The sequence below is a fragment of the Elgaria multicarinata genome, chromosome 22 (genome assembly GCF_023053635.1).
Source record: "Elgaria multicarinata webbii isolate HBS135686 ecotype San Diego chromosome 22, rElgMul1.1.pri, whole genome shotgun sequence".
Lineage (NCBI taxonomy): Eukaryota > Metazoa > Chordata > Lepidosauria > Squamata > Anguidae > Elgaria > Elgaria multicarinata.
In genome coordinates, this window is record NC_086192.1 from 342954 (window position 1) to 364320 (window position 21367).

At 46.8% G+C, this 21367-nt stretch overlaps 1 protein-coding gene across 1 annotated transcript in view; it reads right to left on the bottom strand.

The window, feature by feature from the left end:
- MYO1C (myosin IC) overlaps nt 1-12011 on the bottom strand; it is a 37088-nt gene extending 25077 nt beyond the window's left edge. Inside the window, exon 1 of the mRNA XM_063146690.1 lies at nt 11906-12011. The gene's annotated coding sequence lies outside the window, so the exon portion shown is untranslated. The remainder of the gene's footprint in view (nt 1-11905) is intronic.
- Between the last annotated feature and the right edge of the window lie 9356 nt (nt 12012-21367).

Below are 21367 nucleotides of genomic sequence, written 5' to 3' on the forward strand. Positions count from 1 at the left end.
GCTAAACCCTTTTCACAGAGTTGTTGTGAAGAGAACAAAGTTGGTTCACGCCGCCCTGAGCGCCTTGAAGAAAGTACAGGAGTTTGTTTGCGACTCCAGCTTGAGGAAGGGGGCCTTCCCTCAGCTGTGTGAGCAAGCAGGCCTACCCTTGCCTCTGGGGCCACCTGACGCTACCGTGATGAGCTCCAGGCCCACTGGGACATAAACCTGTTTACCCTGGCAGGACGAGAGCGAGCGCCCAGTGGAGGCTGAGAGAGAGGCAGAGCTCCACTCAAGGAGTTGTGCATTGGAAGCCATCCTCCTTGCACCTTTTGGGAAGAGGCCGTCTTCCCTCTAGCACAGATTTCTCGCTTTCTCCTGCTAAAGTTTCCATCTAACTTGACGGGCAATCGGAGGGAGGGACCCTCAAACCAAAGAGATCCACTGCCCGCACTCAGAACTCACAGGGGTCATGCCTGAGCTACACCCGAGTCAGGAGGGCTTCTCCGATGTCGCAGAGCCCAAAAGCCCTGTGGAGGATCTGGCTCCAGCGCTGCCCCAGACACCTGCAGCACCTCAGGAGAGGGGGCGCCGGCTCCGCCTGTAACAAGGGGCTGCCCATTCACCTGCAGGACCAGAGGGGGACATCGGCTGACCTAGCAGCCCCAGGGAATGCCAGTGTCAGGAGGTGCAGGCGGGGGCAGAGCTTGACGACCATGAACTGGTAAGATTTCTTGTGAGGCTCCCGGACGGGACAGCCGAGAATCCAATTATCTCATTTAAAAAGGCATGATTCTCTAATGAACATGAACTGAAAATGCTTATGACCTTTAACTGATGCTGATGATGACTTTTTTGAAAGTATAACCGGTATAAGGAGTGGGGAAATCAGCCCGGTTTCTGGACTTGTAAATCAGTCAGTTTGGAGTGAAGAGTCTAAATCGAAACCAAAGACTTTGTTATTGTAGGATCTCTTCCAGCGACTGCTGAATTGAATTATTGTGATATATCACTCCTTATCTGGGTAGAGCGAGCAATTGGCAATAAATTTAACCATCGGAAAGTACTGAGAGAGAAAAGCTGTTTACGGGCATGGAATGAGAGACTGTTTTGATTGTTATTCGGGACATCAAGCAATTGATTTATGCCTTATGCTGAACATTAGAAAAACAAAAACAAAAGCTGAAAAAGTTATTTGGCAATGTCGTAAATGCCCCTCTAATCATAATCTCCCCCGCCTTGAAAAGCTGTCCTCGGAAGAAGAGGTAAATAGCAGCGAGAGTGGGAGTGAGAGGGAGAGCAGCGACAAGATGGCGGGGAAAGCTGGCAAGGCGCCAGCTACTATGGCTGAAATTAAGAGCTTCATATTAGAAAACAACGCAATTCTCATTAAAAAGATGGATGAACATGCTGAAAAGGCAGACAAGCGAATGGATGTGCTAGCTGACAAGATTGCTCAGAATGACAGGAGTATAAAGATTTTAGAAGCAGGAGTAAACCTATTGGAGAAAAGGCAAGATGTTTTTGAAAAAAGTTGTAATGTACAGTTTCAGGACCAAGAGATAAGGCTGATCCAATTAGAAGACCAGAATCGACGATCCACACTACGAATTAAGAATCTTGTTGAAATATCAGGAGAGGATTTGAGAAAAGTAATTTTGCAGTGGTTTAAAGACATGATGCCTGATCTGGAAATAAAGGACTGTGAGGTGGACAGGATTCATAGAGTGGGAGGACCAAATTATAGAGGAGCAATTAAAGACATCCTGGTGAAATTTGGCAGTTACTACAAAAAAGAGCAAGTTATGAAGAAATTGAGGTCTATGGTTCTGATACAATACAAAGGCAAATCAGTGCAAATTTACAACGATCTTTGTCAGCAAACACTCAAATGGAGACGCAGTGTCAAGCCAATAACTGAAATATTAACAAAGAATACAATAAAGTATGCCTGAGGTTACCCTGTTTTTTTAAGATTTACACATGGTGGGAGGCAACACAGAGTAACCTCCTTGGATCAGGGCAAGGAGTTGCTGAAGAGTTTGGGTTTGTATAATGGTGCAAGTTTGAATGAAGCAGGTGGGAATGGAAGTGAAGCAGGGGCGTCTGGGATGTAATAAACTTGATAATTTGATTATGAGATAACAGTATATAAATTTTGTTAAAACATAGAGGTCTTGCTGGTCAGGCGGAGCACTGCCTCTCCCCCCTCCCCTAAGGGTAGATAATTTATTTATTTATTTTATTTATTTAAGGATTTTTATGCCGCCATTCAGCCAAAAAAGGCTCTCATGGCGGCTTACAAAAGTATTTCTTGACAGTCCCTGCCCACAGGCTTACAATCTAAAAGACATGACACAAAAGGAAAGGGGATTGGGAGGGAGGAGGAGGAGAGGGGAAAGGAAAGCAAATTCAGGCACTACAATCTTAGTTGGAAAGTTCAGCAGTTACAGTTGACAGCAGGAGGGAGGGGGCTCTCAGCTGGAGCTGGACCCAGGCATGGTGGAGAGGTGCCTGGCTGCTGCTTCCTCCCTCACTGGTGGCCTCTCCAGAGACAGTTGGTAGCAGGAGGGAGGGGGCTCTCAGCTGGAGCTGGACCCAGGCACGGTGGAGAGGTGCCTGGCTGCTGCTTCCTCCCTCACTGGTGGCCTCTCCAGAGACAGTTGGTAGCAAGAGGGAGGGGGCTCTCAGCTGGAGCTTGACCCAGGCATGGTGGAGAGGTGCCTGGCTGCTGCTTCCTCCCTCACTGGTGGCCTCTGCAGAGACAGTTGGTAGCAGGAGGGAGGGGGCTCTCAGCTGGAGCTGGACCCAGGCACGGTGGCGATGTGCCTGGCTGCTGCTTCCTCCCTCACTCATAATGGCCGGAGTGATAGACTTACGGGGATTTGGGGGGGAAGAGGTGGGGGGTAGGGGGGTGGGGGGGTTTGATTGGGTGGCAGGGAGGGATTTGAAAGGGTTTTTATGGTTTTTGTGTTTTTATGTATATGAATTTGAGTTGCAGAACACATGGGATCAGAAGGAGTACCAAAAGGTTGAATATGGATAAGAAAATAAAAGTATCAACGCTCAATGTAAAAGGTCTGGGGGCAGTCGTGAAAAGGAGAATTGAACAAATGTTAAATAGAGAAGGATCTGATATTATTATGCTGCAAGAAACACACCAGGGGTTCGATGGGGTAAACGAAATACGCATAAAGTGGTCAGTTTATTACGAAAAGTCATTGGGGACTTCAAAAAAAATGGAGTGGCTATTTTGATTTAAAAAAAAAGTGGATTAGAAACTACAAAAAAGGATGATAATGGTAGATATCTTATGATAAAGGGTCACTGTCACTTGAGGCACAGGTGAACTCAGTGGCAAAGAGCACCTTTATCTGGACAGTGATAGCCTAGCTACAGTTATCCATGCTCTGATAACCTCTCGTTTGGATTACTGCAATGCGTTATACATGGGGCTGCCTTTGAAAACGATCCAGAAGCTTCAGCTGGTACAAAACAGGACAGCCCGTTTAATAACAGGGACTGGCTGGCGAGATCACATTAATCTGTACAGCACCATGTACATTGATGGTGCTATATAAATAAATAAATAAATAAATAAATAAATAAATAATACACCAATCCTTTTACAACTTCATTGGCTGCCAGTCCAGGTCCGGGCCCGATTCAAAGTGCTGGTATTGACATTTAAAGCCCTAAACGGTTTGGGGCCAGGTTATTTGAAGGAACGCCTCTTCCCATATGTACCTACCCGGACCTTAAGATCATCTACAGGGGCCCTTCTCCATGAGCCCCTGCCAAAGGAAGTGAGGCAGGTGGCTACTAGGAGGAGGGCTTTCTCCGCTGTGGCACCCCGGTTGTGGAATGAGCTCCCCAGAGAGGTCCGCCTGGCGCCTACACTGTACTCCTTTCGTCGCCAGCTGAAGACCTTTTTATTCACTCAGTATTTTAACACTTAATTTTAACTTAAATTTAAATTATATTTTTTTAACTCTGTATTTTAACCTTATATCAATTTTGCTGCGTGGTTTTATCCTGGTTGTGCTTTTTATATTGTATTTTGTATTTGTGTTTTTAACTTGTTGGTTGTTTTATGATGATTTTAATTTTTGTGAACCGCCCAGAGAGCTTTGGCTATTGGGCGGTATAAAAATGTAATAAATAAATAAATAAATAAAATTGAAGGTAAAGCATATACATTAGTCAATGTTTATGCCCCTAATGAGAGACATAGAGAGTTTTATACAGAATTATTTAAAGAAATAGAAGAGTTTAAGGAGGGGTATGTTATCTTAGCTGGGGATTTTAATATGGTTATGGAGAATAGATTGGACAGGTCAAACCCCACTAATGCTGAAAAGAGAAATAATATTATTATATTGAATAAACTGGTAAAAGAAAAAGATTATGTGGATTGTTGGCGTTTACTTAGAGGGGCGAACCCTGGCTTTTCTTATTATTCTCCAGTTCATCATACATACTCTAGGATAGATTATATATTTGCTTCAAAAGAGTTTGCAACTAAAGTTTGTAAAATGGAAACGGGGGTAATAAAGGTAACAGATCATGCATTGCTAAGTTTAGAGTTTACAGTTAGGAAGAACTATAAAGAAGCATATAGGTGGAAAATGAATACAAAAATATTGAAATATAATAAAGTGGTAGAAAAAATACAGAGGGAACTGTCAGAGACTTGGGAAATTAATGAAAAGGGTGGAACGGTAAGGGCAGTTGTTTGGGATACCATGAAGGCGGTAGCAAGAGGGATTTGTATTAGAGAAACGTGTAATTTAAGGAGGCAACAGCTTGCAGCGCAGGAAAAGTTGGAGGTAGAGATTAGGTAGTTGGAGAAAGATTATTGGCAGTGTAAAAATAAACATAAATTAATAGAAATACAAGCAAAGAAAAAAGAATTAGAGAATATACATTTAGAGCAAGTTCAGAAAAATCTAATTTATATGAAAAGGGAGTATTTTGAAAATAGTAATAAAAACTCTAGATTGCTTGCCAGACTCACACAAAAGGAAAAAGCTAGGAATGGGATAGGAATATTGAAAGATAAACAAGGGAATTATTGTCATATAATGAAGGGTAAAATAAAAATCTTTCAAGAATTTTATCAAGAATTATATAAGGGAAAGGATATCCAAAAAAAGAAGTTGGAAGCTTATACAGAAAAGTACATAAAGAAGGGAATAAAAACAGAACATAAAGAGTTAATGGAGAAGGTAATAACTCAAAGAGAAGTTGAAGAGGTAATTGAGAATTTGAAAGTGGGTAAATCACCTGGGGTAGATGGCTTAGGACCGGAATATTATAAAGTCTTTAAAACATTTTTAGTACCGAAATTATTGAAGTTGTACAACGCCATATTGGAAGGAGAGAAGACACCAGAATCATGGGAACATTCATTGATAATTTTAATTTCAAAACCAGATAAAGACCTGACTGTCCCTGATTCATATAGACCTATTTCATTAATAAATCAAGATGCTAAAATTTTCTCAACTAACTTAGCAAAACGGTTAAATAAATTTATCGCTGAATATATAGGGGAAGACCAATGTGGATTTGTAGCAGGTAGACAAATGCATAATTTAGTGGGAAGGGTTTTAAATGTAATACAGGTGATAAAAAAGTCTAAGATTAAAGCGGGAATTTTGACATTGGATATTTTTAAGGCTTTCGATTGTGTGAGCTGGCAGGCACTAAAGATGGTTTTAAATAAAATGGGATTTGGAAATAAATTTAAAGCTATAATAGAACAGTTATACTCTCAAAATACAACCGTAGTGGTAGTGAACGACGGAGTCACAGATAAGATACGACAAGCCAGAGGGACAAGACAAGGATGTCCATTCTCGCCGGTCCTGTTTGTAATGGTTATGGAATTATTGACGAATGTAATAAGAGATGGTGAGGAGATAGAAGGAATAGGTGGTATTAAAAAAATAAAATTGAGTATGTTTGCGGACGATACTTTGCTAACTATTAAAAATCCAATAAGAAAGATGGAAAGAATTAAACAGCAATTGAGAGAATTTGAGGAAATTACTGGGTTAAGAATAAATTGGTCCAAATCAGAGATGATGTTATTTAATTATACTAAAAAGGAAGAGAAAGAATGGGAAGGAAAGAGAAGAGAAATGAGAGTGAAGGAACAGATTAGATATTTGGGAATTAAAATTACACAAAATTTAGAGAGTTTAGAGAAGGAGAATTTAAATAGTTTAAAAAAAGAGATTTTAGTAAAATTGGAAAAATATAAAAGATTAAATTTATCCTGGTTTGGAAGAATAGCATTAATAAAAATGAAGATTTTAGCAAAGATTAATTTTATGTTCAGGATGTTACCAATAAAAATTTCAGAATTAGAGATAAAGAGTTGGCAAAATATCATAAACAATTATTGTAACGGGGATAAGAAAGCGAGGGTAAATAAGAATAAATGGTATTTAAGTCAAAAAAAGGGAGGATTGGGTCTCCCAAATATTAACCTATATTACGTAGCTAATAGATTGTGGAAGCAATTATAGGAGTAGGAGATTTAGACTGGATGGAGGATAAAACTACAAGTAACATAGAGATGAAGTTGGAAAATGTATTTTTTAGGGAAGGAGAAAAAAAATGGGTTGAAAGTATAGGTAATCCGCTCTTAAGGTTTCACTGGGAAATTTGGAGTAAATATAAAGGGGAGTTGCTCTCAAGCAACTCACCTTTATCACCGGTAATAATGCTAAAGAATTTCCCGGAGGAATTAAAGAGTAGATTAAGTAAAGTTTTAATAGAAAAAATAAAATGAAATTAAAGGAATGGTTAAGAGAAATGAATACAAGAGAGGATTTGGAAGAGGTTTTAAAAGATAAAAAATTAACTTGGTTAAATTATTGGCAATTAGAACAGTGGAACAAAAAGTGGGTAAGAGAAAATGGAGATTGTAGAGAGTTGACGAAGTTTGAGGAATTAATAGTTTAAAAAGAAAATGATAAGGGAAAAAGAACAGCGTCAAAAGGGTTAATAAGTGAAATATATAGAATATTGTTGGAGAAAGGGTCGATGGATAGTTCAGGTAAAATGGTTTGGGAGACAGATTTGAATGTACAAATAGGACAACAGAGCTGGGAGGGACTATGGAAACAAAGAGCGTTGAGAAATATGTCAGTAAGAATAAAAGAGAATTACTTTAAAATTATATGGAGGTGGTACCTAACCCCGTTTAGATTAAATAAGATAATCAGCACTCAGCAAATTGTTGGAGAGGATGTGGGGGAAAAGGAACGTATTTACATATGTGGCGAGAATGCAAATATGTACAAAAATTGTGGAAGATGGTGTTTTTGGAGATTGAAGAAATTGTGGGAATGAAGATAGAACGAACACCAAAAGTTGCAATACTGTCTCTATTTGAAGATTTAAAATGTAAAAAAGAAATTAAGGAATTGATAACGAATTTGCTGACTGCAGCAAGATTGATTGTAGCTAGGAACTGGAAGATTCAAGGGGATTATTGTATTGAAGAATGGTATAAAGAAGTATGGGATATAGCTATTAATGATAAATTGACTTGTAATATTAAATGAAGAGGTATAGCTAAAACAAATGATTTTGAAGGAATTTGGAAACAGTTCCTAATATTTGTGTTTTCTAAGGGCAGTGGGAAACCACCAGCAGAAGAAAGTATGAGATTTTGGAATCAGGAATGAGATCCCGTGGTGGGGGGTGCACTTACATGTTTGATTATGTTATATAGATATGATATTGATGTTATTCAACATTTATGTTGTATGTTGTTTCTTTAATTGTAATGGTGTATGTTTAAGTATTGTAGAAAATAAAAAAATATATTAAAAAAAAAAGGAGGTGCAGGCACACCCCCTGTGATGTAGTATGCACTGCAAGGCCCAACAGAACCAGGCTCCTCCTCAGGAGTAAAGTACTCCTTGAGTGTCAGCAACCTTGAAGACCAGGCTACGTGAGCTCCAGGCTGAACCTGGAACAAGCCGACCCCTCGCTCCGTGCAGCCCAGTTCCTGGCTCCCCCCAGCACAGGCCTTGCTGCTGGAATCCCATCCACCCACCCTCGGGCTGCTCCACTGTGCGAGGCGGTGGCCTCCGCCATGCCTCCCAACCCTGTGCTTTGGGACTGCCTCAACGTCTCCGCAAGGCTCTGGGTTCCTGAGACTGTGACCCTGGTAGCTGGGCTGGCCCCAACCTTGGGCCCCGCTCGCCCATCGCCTTCTGCTCAGGGACCAAGGCAGGTGGGTGAAGGTGTGGGGGCATCCCCCAGTCTTTCCGGGCTGCAGAAAATACAAGGCCTGGAGCGAGGCCTGAAGAGCATGCCGTCAGATAGCCAAGGCTGATCGGAGATGCAGCACGGGGCAGAAGAGCACATGGCCCAGAGCCCAGGATATAAAAGACAACAAAGGCCGTGCAGTATAAGCCCAGTAATCCTCCGCTCCCTCCTGAACTTCCTCACTAGGAAAAGTCACCGGCAAGGCTAGGAAAAGTCATCAGGCGAGAGTTCTGCCGGGCCCTACCGTGAGTCCAGCCACCCCTCCCCTCTCGGGGAACACGGCATGCATGCAGGAGGAGGGAGGAAGCGCCAGCACAGGGCTCCCGCTGAACGGATTTACCTGGCAAGATGCACAGTAAGTCCCTCCACTCCGGGAGCTGCTTAGCGGAGCCAGAATTGCCTGTTTAAGCTACAAATCCCAGTAAATTAGCACACTATAGCAAAGCAAGTTAACTTATGGCAAACCTGCTCTTATGTTATTAAAGGAAAGTAAAAAGAAGCCAAAGGCAAAGGTAGGCAATCTTCAAAACGAAATATTTACAAAAGTTTATTTATAGTGCCAAGGTGCCGCCTACGCGTTCCTAGCAGCGTTCTGCAGACAACTTAACGAACTCTATAACAGCCCTGAGGAAGAGCGCAGTTTGCGTTCGAAACGCATAGGCGGCACCTTGGCACTGTAAATAAACTTTTGTAAATATTTCGTTTTGAAGATTGCCTGGTTCTACCTTTGCCTTTGGCTTCTTTTTACTCCCCCACGGGGTTTTCCTTGTTTTTACACTTATGTTATTAAGCCAAGCCGGCGGGGAAACAAAGACTCAGAAAGTGCATGAAAGCATGACTGTGGTGACAAGTCTGGCCACTGGATTCCCCGCCCCCTCCCCCAGGAAGAATGGCTCAGACCTGAAGGTACAATAAAAGAAGCATCAAAAATATGAGCAAAGCACACAAAAAACCACAACCCACCGCCCTGCCTCAGCCAGGGCCACGGAGGCTCCCCTTGGAGAAGAAACTGCCACCAACTTACAAAAAAGAGCGGCAGCGGCTGCTCCCGCAGCTGATCTAGTTCCTCTGTGTGCACACAGCCGCTTTCCAAGCAGTCACCTTTCCCGGGCTTGTGGGGATGAGCGTGCTGACCATGGGGACACCCGTCCTCACACAAAGAGATCCTCCTGCAGCAGCCATGCAGGCCTCTCTCCTTTTCACACCGCAGCAGCCTGGATGGAGGAGCATCCAAGGCCAGGGCTGGAGGAAATAGTCCTGGTCTCAAGCAGCTAGCGCCAGTATTGGAGGTGCCAGCTGGGCTTCCAGCTTATGAAACATTTCAGATCTTATAAAATGTTTCAAAGCAAGAGTTTTCTCGATGTCCTGCCAACCTAATATCAGCTCCTGCCATCAAAAGCACCTTTCTTCCCTCTCCATCCAGCCCAGCAATCATGGGACTTGAGCAGGGGGAAAGGGCAGCCCTGTGATTCTGGAAGCCGGGCCATGGGAACCGCCACGTTGATCTCGCCCACTTTTCCAAGCTATAAAAGGGGTGGGGGTGGTATTTAAGTGCTTGCCATATACCTTTCCTGAGCCTCCGAAGATGAGGCTGCACCTGAGGCCACCTGTCGCATTTCCCTTTTGCCACCTGGTTCCCACTTGCAAGCTATTATAGAGCTGGGCACAACTGAGGTAAGCTCTTAAGTAACAGCAGCTCAGCCTGGGAAGTTATTCTGCAGCTATGAAGGAGCCCACCCAGCGCAACCCACCCTTGGACAGGCAGCACACGCAGACACACAAGCTCTGACCTATTTGGGCCGTTCTCAACTTTCCACCCAGCAGTGAGTTCTTCCGATCAAGTCAGAGCCCCGGGGAACAGACCTTGTATGTGTGATTCCTCCTAAGACCACAGGGATTTCCCTGTGAATACTGAGCACTGGAATGTGAAAATACCAAAGTGTACACACCCGAACATGGAATGGTGGCACAAGAACACCCTCCCCTCCCCGGGCATCCACAGAGACGGCACTTGCCCGTGTCAAGCCCTGGACTGGCTGACCTGAGTTCACTTTTAATTAACACCAAATTCACTCCAAGGGCTTGGCTGGCTAACAGCCTTGACAGTGACACAAATTGCAAGGGAAGTGATACAAAGCCTGCCATTGCTGGCAGGCGTCCCTCAGGAAGACTCCCGGTTCCCTTCCCACAGCCGCTGCAGGGCTCACCCCTTCTGGAGCGGCCTTGCACACACTCCTGTGGAATTCAGCAACATCCCAGCCCGAGGGCAGACTTCCAGCGGTCCCTCACACAACGAGCATAAGGCAGGCACGCAGATAAACTCTCCAAAGCATAACTGTGAACACAACCCAGGATGTTCCGAAGCTACCCGCCAATGGAGGGTGAAACATAAAACATCCAATGGGGTGGGCTCCAGCCCATGGAAGCCAATGCCATAATAAAGGGCGTATTGGAACTGCTGCTGTGCTGAAGCCAGGCAGCTCCGCACAGAATGGAGCCCCCGCCTGCCACTCCCGCCCTGATGGGCAGCCTAAGCCAGCCAGCCAGCCCACCTTGTGCTGGCTGGCAGAAGCCCCCTCCAAACACACACAATGCCCAGAGCCAGTCAGGCACGTTGGCTTCCTGGCAGGCGTCTGCCCATTTTCCTGCCCACCACCCGAGGTGCCATGGTGGGCCAAAACAAGCGCTGCCCTGCTGAGGAGACATCAGGCTCCCCATAGGGATCTCCCCCCACCTCTCACACACACGCCCATGGCTTGCTGTCTGTTTCATTACTAGGCCTTATTAGCCCGCCTCTTTAAACATTTTTATGCAAGCTGCTCTATGAGGTTTGCCTGAGAAGCGCTATGCAAATAACTCAAATAAGCACATAATAAACAGCTGCGTGGCAGATAAGAAAACCCCTGGCAAGGGGGTGGGGTGGCCAGCCCAGCCCCCCGCCCCGCCCCTATTCGGGACCTGGGATAACATCAGGCCCGCCTTTAAGGTGGGCCCCACATCGCTGCCCTTCCTCCTCCGTGTGGATCGTCCTGTGGCCCTGGGAGGCCAAGAGTCCTGCCTGCCGTTGCCCTTCCTCTTTCCCGTACCCCTCCCTCCAAAGGAATGGGACTTCTCCAGAGAGGGCCTGGCTGGCGTGAAGGAGGCGGCCCGGGAGGGCCCACCGCCTTCCACAGGGGCCCGCGACGCCGCTTGGGCCCACGCCCTGCCACGCCTTGGCTCTGCCCACACACCCAGCAGACTCTCCGGGGCTCTCGCCCTCCCGCACCCCTGAAAGCTGGTCCCCAGTCGGCGACCTTGGGGCCCACGGCATAGACACGTGTACACATACACGCACGCTCAGGCCCGTCCCGTGGGAAGTCCACTGGCCCTGCCCACTAGGAAGCAGGAGCCCTCACCCCACCCCTCACTCCAGGGGACCTCCCGGAGGTTTGTGCGTGAGGGGGGCTCAGGCCGCTCAGGGGGGTCCCTTCCTTCCCTGCACGTGGAGAGCTAGTGGCGCGGGGGAGGGGAGGCGGGAGCGGGCACCCAGGCGAACACGAGGGAGAAGTTGCTGGGAGGCTGAGAGGAGAGGGGCGCTCTGCCCATGCTCAGAGGCGCGCTCGCCAGGCTGAAGGGCTCCTTCGGTCCGGCTTACCTTCAGGGGGAGGTGTGGTGAGGTGGCGCTCCGCTACGCCTGCCGCTGCTCCTTCGGTCGGTCGGACGGTCCGTCCCTCCCTCAATAGGCCGGTCAGTCCGAGGCGGCGGTTCGGAGACCCGTCACGGGCGGGGCGGGGCGGGGCGGGGGAGGAGTGCGCATGCGTGGCGGAGGCTCGCGGGCCGGGCCGGCTGTGGCCCCGCGATGGGGCGGGGCTTGATGCAGTCACGCCCCTCGCCCGCTCGTTCTCTTCCCCCCCCCTCTATGAGGGCCAGTTTGGGCGGGAAAATGGCTCGAGCGTCTCCCTCAGAAATGGAGAGGGGGAAGGGGGGTCTCTCTCTTCTCCTCCCCCACCACACGACCAAAGGGTTCAATGGAGATTAAAAGCCGATGAAAAGAGGTGGGAGGGGAATGGTTGAGTCCCTCCTCCCCCCCTCGCCGTCCCCTCAGCCCCCTCCCCCGGCCCCCCTAGAAAGCGCCCCCCTTCTGGTCCAATCAGAAGAGCCCGAGGGGCCACCGAAGGGAGAGGAGAGGGCCCTGCCCAAACCCACCCAGGGGCAACTGCTGCCACTACTCACTGGTGGCCACAGTAGTTGTACCTCCAAACCGGGATTGGACCGGGCAGCCCTTCCAGGAGAGGACTGTCACCACCACCACCTGGCCACCCTACCAAGCTGCCCACGGGCTCTCAGGCTAGCTGAGCTGTCTGGGGCTCCCGGCGCAGGAGGCGGCTACGGCCAGAAGCTCTGAGGGAAGAAGGGCCCCAAAGGGGTCGCGTGGCCACATGCTAGCTAGGACTGGACCGGAGTTGCCCCCTCGGTCCACGAAGGCTGCCACCGCCACCCAAGCCTCCCTCCACAGAGTCTGAACCCGGGGCCACCTCCCATGACTGCTTACACAGCTGGGCTCTTCACAACCTCCACACCCCACCCCAAACACTCATTGTGACTTTCCAGGCCAATGTGACCATTCTCCTCTGAGCACAACTTGTGGATAGATGAAGGCTTGGCTGGATGCAACTTTCACTGGTTGCCTGGAAGAACCATGGTCCACAGAGGAAAGGAAGAGGAAACGCTGCAGAAAAGCACATGCCGCCTCATGCGCACACGCAGTCTGGCAGAGTGCTCCGACATCCCTGCGCCTTTGCCATGAGGGAAAGGCCAGAAGCGGTGTGCCTTTTTCTGTGTAGCCCACTAACATGGACCTTTATTTGGGGTTTAATGTGCCCGAACGCTCTTCCACTAGTCCTGTCCTTATCAAAAGAGGCGGTGAAGTGCGGAAGGGGGAGCGCAAGCTCACATGAACAAAGCAGGGTGGAATTACGGCTCCTTGCCCCCTTTCCCAGGGGTTCCTTTGTCCATCGTTGAGAGGAGTTCTCAGGGAAGGAGGAGAACTCAGGGAAGATGAAGCCCCACTGAATGTAGTGGGGCTTGCTTCCAATAAACAGGCACTGGATTGCACTGCGCATGTGACGTGCTTCAGGGAGAGGTGTGAACTCGTGCGCTGGTGGGGACTTTGCAGGAGGAGGCCCACCAGCGTCCTGAAGGATCCTCACAGCAACTGCTCTGCTTTGCTCATTTGGCAACAAACCTTGTCTGAAGAGCTACTACCAGAGTAGAGAACGCCAGGCCAGAGGGGATTTGGGCTGGGAGGAAGCAATGTATCAATACCGACCTCTCTCTCTCTCTAGCACAGTGGTTCCCAAACTTTTTCAGGCAACTGCCCCCTTGGTTCCACAAACTCATGCCCAGTGCCCCCTACCCTATACTATAAAAATCATTATTCAGAATAGAGGTTTTCAATGACCCACTAAGGAAGATAATAACAATAAAATTCAAAACAGTAACAATTGAATATTTATTCAAAGTCCAATTACATTTTTTAGTTTATTCAATTAAACATAACTGATGAACTACATCCAGTGATATCTATTCAAAGTCTGATAGTCATTTAGCAATAATATTAGATATCACATTTAGTAACTAGGGTAGAGTACCTCACTATTGATGAAGTGATACCAGTTTCCCAATGTCTGGTTTAAAGTCACTTAACATGAGTCTTAAATCACCACGTTTAGTAAACTGGAGTCGATTTCTTTGTTTGGAGAGGAGTAGGCAGACCATACTAAAACGACATTCCACCAAATAGGATGTTGGAAATCCAACCAGGAGCTTCTGAACCACTCTCCATAGTTCAGGATAGCAATCAGAAATTTCCATCTGTAAACAAAACTCCTGGTACAGAAAAGACCACCTCAAGCGCCCCACTGCCACCCCCTTGCCTCTTAACGCCCCCTATGCAATCCCATTGCCAAGGGGGCAGTACCGCCCACTTTGGGAACCACTGCTCTAGCAGGTCTTCTGCAGTCTTCATGATCCCCTTATCCATGGGGAAATGGATGGAGAAAAGAAAACTGTGAATCCACTCCAGCTTATTTATTTATTTATTACATTTCTATACCGCCCAATAGCCGGAGCTCTCTGGGCGGTTCACAAAAATTAAAAACATTCAAAGTATAAAATAACAGTATAAAACCATAATATAAAATACAGTATAAAAGCTCAACCAGATAAAAACAGCAGCAATGCAAAATTACAAATTTAAAACATCAAGTTAAAATTTATTTACAGACTGATAAAATCCTGGGAGAATAAAAAGCTTCAGGTAAGGGTGGCTGGCAGTCCCCAGGTTACCCACCACTGGCAGGGGGACCTCTGTTGCTCACTCCTTGCAGATGCTCCCAGTGGCTAGAAGTGTTTTGCACCAACCCTTTTGCTGCCTTGTTCAAAAATAGTTGGGTGGGTTTTATTTATTTTTCTATACATCAAACCATGCGCTTTCAGCTGTGAGAGGTAGGTTTGGTGTTGGTGATTCAGTGAGAGTCAATTTTGGGGTTGAAGTCACCTACGATTCCACATTCCTGCTAGTTTCAAAAAGTCCTAATCGACTCTTCCCTCCAACGTCAGAAAAGCTGAGCCCTCCAGAGTATTACAAAAAAATCACATGCTTCTGTCATCACCTCCCCAGGATGTTGGACTCATGACTGCTTGCAGGTGCACTGCTAACCTCGCAGTCCACGATGCAGTCCACCAGTTGCTGGGCAGGCCAGAGAGGCAGCGTTGCCACTTCGGATACAAGCTTTGCCCCAATCTCCACGTTCAAAGGGTGTGTTATGGTTTGGGTCCACTGTCCGCACCAAAGTTCATGCTGAGGTGTATGGACGGAGGGAGCGGGATGCCATTTGTGCACAATGACAGGGCAAAGAGAGGGCTATTTGTTTTCTGGTCTTCAAGGTGTGCAGCTTTTACTTTTCTATACTGAAGGAAGAGTTTCTGTATCTTCTTTATGCCTGTATAAAATGTGGAGAAGCAGGACTCTAGGAAAATCAGTCCACCTCTCTAAGCTTCCTCTCTTTCTTCTCTTTTCCTTTTAGTAATGGGGAAACTTAAATAGTCAGTGGTGCCAGCACAGCAGCACTACAGGGAGCCCAGGAGTCCCTATAGGGGAGGCTTGCATGATCCTGGTGCGTGTATGCATATCTTGTGTTCTCAAAAAGGAATTTCCTGTTGCTCAGGCAGTGAAATGAAATCAGAAAAAGTCACTTATTCAGCTGCATTCCAGTTGGCTCCAGCTGAACCACAGATCGCTCTGGAAGTGGTTTATGAATCATATCCAGAAGAGGCAGTGGCATCATTAGAGACAGAAAGATACATCTCAGTAGCTGTCCAAGTTAAGGCATACGCAGGAGAGTGTTAGAACCCAACAGATGCCACACAAAATGGTGCTACCTCTGCTACTTTCCCAGCAGGGCACTGAATGCCTGCTGCAGACAGAAAGGGAAACAGGGAAATCCAGATGCCAGCAATCACTTTAATAGCAGGGTTGGGCAGGCTTCAGGTTTCCCCCTTTTTTTAACGAGAGTCTCAGGGTTCATCATGAAACCCACAGAAGAGCTCTGCTCAAAAGATCTACTGCAGGTGCTTCTAAGCCCCTCTGCCAACAATGAATGTCACATACCCATAATATCAGCCCTACACAAGCCGTACTACAATCACGTCATCTTCACAAAGCAAGAGCTAAGTACATGCAGAACTCTTGGATGACTCCCAATAGGTGAACTCAGTCACGGGCTACACATAAGGTCACATGTATAAGACACATATCTGCAGTATATTAAGGAATTACACATTTGAAGGAATTCTAATGTGTAATTACTCATTTTACAGATGGGGAATACTGAGGCTGATTTTCCCAAGGAAAATCAGTGAATCCTTAGCGGAGAATTCAACACCCACAGAAAGCAAGGAACTGACCATAGGTCATTCAGATGCAGCATGTAGCCAAAGAAATAAAATTGTCGGAAGAGAGAGACAAGCCAGGCAAGGCACTCAAAGGTCAGCCAGGGCTGAGGCAAGCAGACAGAGCAGAGGGTCTAGCAGGAGAGGAGAACACCACACACACATCCTTCCTAGCTCTATCTGGAGAGGCTGCTGGGGATCGAATCTGGGACTGTCTGGCTGCGAAGCCAGCCCCTCCCACTTCGCCAAGTTACCATAGCAAGAGAGAAGGAAGGCAATATCAGAGGAACCCATCTTACAGGCTTGGCCTCTTGGCCCTGACCAACCAGGCAGATGACTTCTCCCATTGCGATAAACTTGATCCGTAGCTCCATCATCCCAGGGCTCAAGCTCTGGTCTTCAGTGTTCCCATGAATCTGGCTGACACCAAACAACGCTGGCATTATCTGACAAAGCAGCAGCAGCAGCACACAGGGCAGCCCGTTGGCTGAGCAGTGGAAGAGCTGGAGGCCTGTATTTGTACAAGCCCAAGGAGTGAGCTCAAACAACAATGGAGTTCAAGCACTGGTTTCCACATCATTTTGGCTTGTGAGTGTCTCAGGACAGTTCCAGGAACCCTTTAATTTATGTCCTTGCTTATTGTTTGTAATTCAGATGTTTTATCCCATAGAGCCAGGGAAACTAGACGCAAGTGGACCATTATTTATTTATTTATTTATTTATTTATTTATTTATATAGCACCATCAATGTACATGGTGCTGTACAGAGTAAAACAGTAAATAGCAAGACTCTGCCGCATAGGCTTACAATCTAATAAAATCATAGTAAAACAATAAGGAGGGGAAGAGAATGCAAACAGGCACAGGGTAGGGTAAGCAGGCACAGGGTAGGGTAAAACTAACAGTATAAAGTCCGCACAACCATTGTTAGTGCTGAGTTTTGTACAGGAAGGGCTCTTTTCACCTCAGAATCCATTAGCCAGCTCTTTATGTATTTCAGCCCTGTTGGGCATAAGAGATCACCTTTGCCCAAGTAGCAAAGCCTGGGCATATTTCTCTCTTTCAAGGCTTTCCCTAAGGAGTACAGCTAATTTGTTTTTAAAAAGTATGTGCTCCTTTTTGGCTGAAGGTTCCCAAAGCAGCTGTAAAGTTAATAACAATTGAAACTACATCGTGAAAGAGCAGCACAAAAAGCAACAGCGGCTGTCACCAGACATTCAGAATCTACATGGGAATGCAATAATGAATGCAGATTGAACACCTACCTAAACAGGATGGCCTTCACCAACCTGTGAAATGTCAAGAGGGAAAGGGCTAAGTGGGCTTCCCAAGGGTGGGAGAGCCAAACTCTGGGTGCCACAGCCAAGGAAAACCTCGCCCACATGGCCCTCAGCCAGACCCCTTCAGATAACCTGGTTCAGCACCGTTTAGGACTAAAGGCACTAGCTAGCACTTTGGATTGGGCTCAGAAACCAATCAGGAGCCAACGGAGACTGAACAATATTTTCCACCAGCTGCAATTTCCAAGCACCCCAAGGGCCAGGCCCACATACAGAGGGCATGTTGCAGTCGTCTGGACAGAATTGGCCCGAGGGTTGTGTAACTGGCCAGATTAGACTTCTCCAGGAAACGAGGCGGCCTGCGTGACCCCAGCCAAATGTGCGCAAAGGTGCCATCTCCATCCAGGCCCAGGAGTGCTTCAGCGGGAGCTTGTCACCACTTCCAGAGCTGCTTTTGTACCAAATAAAAAGCACTTTTCTGGTTTCTCTGGATTAAGTTCTCTATTTCCAAAGCAAATTCCTTGGTTGGAATTAATTACCCCCTAGTTCCTCCTGTCCTTACAAACATAGGGCAGGCTTGAAATTTGCTTGCCCTTCAGGAGCGATATCACAAGGCTATCAAAAACAGTAGGGATAAATAAAAGCCAGTTTTGGAATGGGGATGGGTGAGTGGAGTAAAAGGTAGAGTCAAGCCACAGAGAAGGCTGGAGAGAGGAGGATGCAATACAGCTGTCCAAATATTTTTCCCCATGGAGAAGCATTCCAAAAATATAACTAGTTTATTTTTGTTTGGAAAAATGTTGTGCTTTTTATTAATTTGTTTACTGAAGCTTTAGATGCCGAGGGCAGGGTGGGGGAAAGGATTCCTCTTCTCCAGAGGCTGATGAACAGGCCAGAAGATGTAGGATTAAAAACAATGAAAAGCGCTCAAGTGTGGGCCACCAATGGCTGTTGCTGCCCATCTTCTGAGCTTGTAATAGTGCCGGACTCACTGCTGCTAAGAGTTAAAGGTGGAGCTAAGGCAAATGGGTGTGATTAATCACGGGATCCTGACCTCCAGGAGCAAAAGCCCACCCACCCTATTCAGTGGTGCTGGGAACCTCAGGACTCTGGCAGAACCATCATGGGAAGGCTTCCCAGCCCAAGAGCAAGCTAGATGAAAAGGGACAATTAGGGGCAGCTTTTCTCTACAGTTTGCCTTCAAGGACAGCATACATCAGCATGAAAGTGGGATAATTCATCTACCAAAAAAACAGCTGTCAAAATCACCATGTTTTTTCAACCTGGATCTTTCACTTCTGGGATGGAGTGGGAACACATTTGCTTGTTTCTGGAGCGCAACCACAACGGGGTGGTGTGATATATTTCCAAATTTGATGGGAGAAGTGATGGGGTTGGGTGGGAAAGAAAGGCTGGCTTTTCCCTCAAACTATCCATAGTTATTTGGTCATCTCAAAAGAAGGTTTTGAAAAACATAGATTTAGGTTGCAGTCCTGAACATGTGATCTAAAGAACTCAACGGTGTGCAGAACTGCAGTCTTTGTTACTCCTAGATAATCAAGGCAGACTATGAAACTATTGGACATCTTTAACGAGTAGGGTGTCTAACAGTATCACCAACTCGGGATATGAAGAGACCGCCCCCTTCCATAGGAACCTGCCCAGGTTAAAATCATCTTCAGATCCCATTAGATCACCACTAAGATAGGTTCAGCTGGTGGGAACCTGAGACGGCCTTTTCTGTGGCATCCTCCATTATGGAATTTCCTCCAAAGGAGGCGAAATTTGCCCCATCCCTGATGGTGTTAAGGCATACTTTAAAAACATACTTTTCCTGATTTTTAATCGTTTTTAGTATACGATTCAAGGTTTTATCTCTGCTCCTTTTGATTTTAAGGCCTTAGTTATTCGCTGGGTTTTGTGTGTGCTTTGTTCTGTTATGTAACCATTGTGGGGCCCTTGTTAGGGCTGAAAATAAGTATAAAATGTGTCTATAAAATAAAAATAAAATCCTCCCCCCCCAGCCCCTTCACTGAGTAAGTGCATGGCCACCAGCCGGGATAGAAGGAAGGAATGATTCTCCAGTGGTGGATTCAGACAGCTGATTTTCCTCCCACTCTGTAGTGACTTCCTGCAATTGCTTCCTGATGGATATTGCCATGGAAATTCACTCCTGGGAGTTGCAAACCTTCCACGACCTTTGTCATCTGCCCTTCTGAGAGGAACTGCCTCATTTGGTCCACGTTCCAGGATAATCAGGTAAGGACAAGGGAAACAATGTTCTGGAACTGTTAGGCTGGGCCCTCGTTTGCTCCTTTCCCCCCCTCAAGGAAAACATAAATTTGGGCTGCAGGAAGACATAGTGGGAGAAACAATAGCTCTTATCAGAGGGTATTTTTAGGGCCCAGAAAACATGCAAAATATCTTGGAAACATTTCCTGTTTACATGCAGCTGTGCTACAAAAATGCAGAGGTACACGACCCACTCCAAAGAGTCTGGAGGGTCAGAAATGTCTTCTAGGAAAGCTAATAGAAAGCCCCTGCTTGCCCTACTGGGGGCGGGGAAGATAACTGTAGGAAGAAATCTGCAAGGCTGGCTTTTAAAACAGCAGAGAGCACCACACCCTGTGCTCGATAAAATGAAAACATGCCTCTGGCTATATTAAGTGATTTTAGATTGTACAAATGCCCAAGGACGCTGCCAAGTGCTTGGGAAGTGAGGTAAGGGAAGGGTCATCTGACAGAACCAGCAGGATTGCTCCTTATCCCAGGGGGAGCTTTTCCTCCCTCATCCATGCTAGGCAACTGTACTCCAGTGAAACATGGCATTTCTGCCCTTATTTCATGGCCCCTCCTCACGGTGCCTGTACTCCACGGCCTTCCAAGCATGTGGCAAGGGAAAACTCAAGCTCAAGGGGGCCAAGAGGATGCAGATTTTTGACATGAGTGACAAAGTTGTCCCGGCTTCCTTGACTGAACGGAAAAAAAAGGACTCATTTCAAGGAAGGTTTGCGCCCCATTTGCCACACTAACCTCCCCAACATCATTTTATTTCCAGTTCTGCTGACATTATTAGTTGCATTACTATCACAGGGTGCGTCAGCCTGAGGGTGCTGGACACCAAAGCTCTCTTGTGGGGTCTTTGCTTCTCTCCACTTCAGCATTTCCCCTGCTGCCATTTGATGGGTGTTTTTTACGATCCTGTTTCTAATAGCTGCTCCAGATAGCTTGTAATCTAGTTAGCATCCTGATCCAACCTTTCCGGCTGACAGAGGGAGGGGGGCTCCACAAGTGTCCCCTTCCCCATCTGTGCCAATGTGTCCTGACTGACTCACTCCCAAGCTAAACAGAATCTGAGGGGAAATGGCTAGGCCAAGGCCAGGGAGCAAGCTTGTAGCAAAAGTTAAAACACAATCCCAAAACATCCTCAGTGCACGGCAAGGTCAGACAGGGAACACAGCAAGCAAGGAGTGCATTTGGACACATATGGCAGCACTTGCTTCCTCCTCCACTTGAGTCACCACTAGAGTTCGTCTCTGTCTACTGGAGAGGAGGGAGAGACCCTTCTGTGTCAGTCCCTGTCTGGCTGAAGCCCTAGCGCCCTTGGCTGCTGAGGACTCAATGGGGAACCCAGAAGGCAGGCAGAGGGGTGGGTGATGTAGACAGAGTTAGAGGAGGAGGAGGGTGTTTGGAAAGGGCTGCTAATGGGACAGGAGAAAGGCATGGCTAGAAAACAAGTGTTTGGGCCAAAGAAAGACTAGCCCATGGCGGCTGCTCCACTTCCTCAGTGGCTGTGGGTCAGGGGTGGCATGTGTGGGGAGCCACCCAAGGGTGCCAATGCCATCTGAGGCTCCCAGCGGAGCAGGCAAGGATTCAGTGCACCT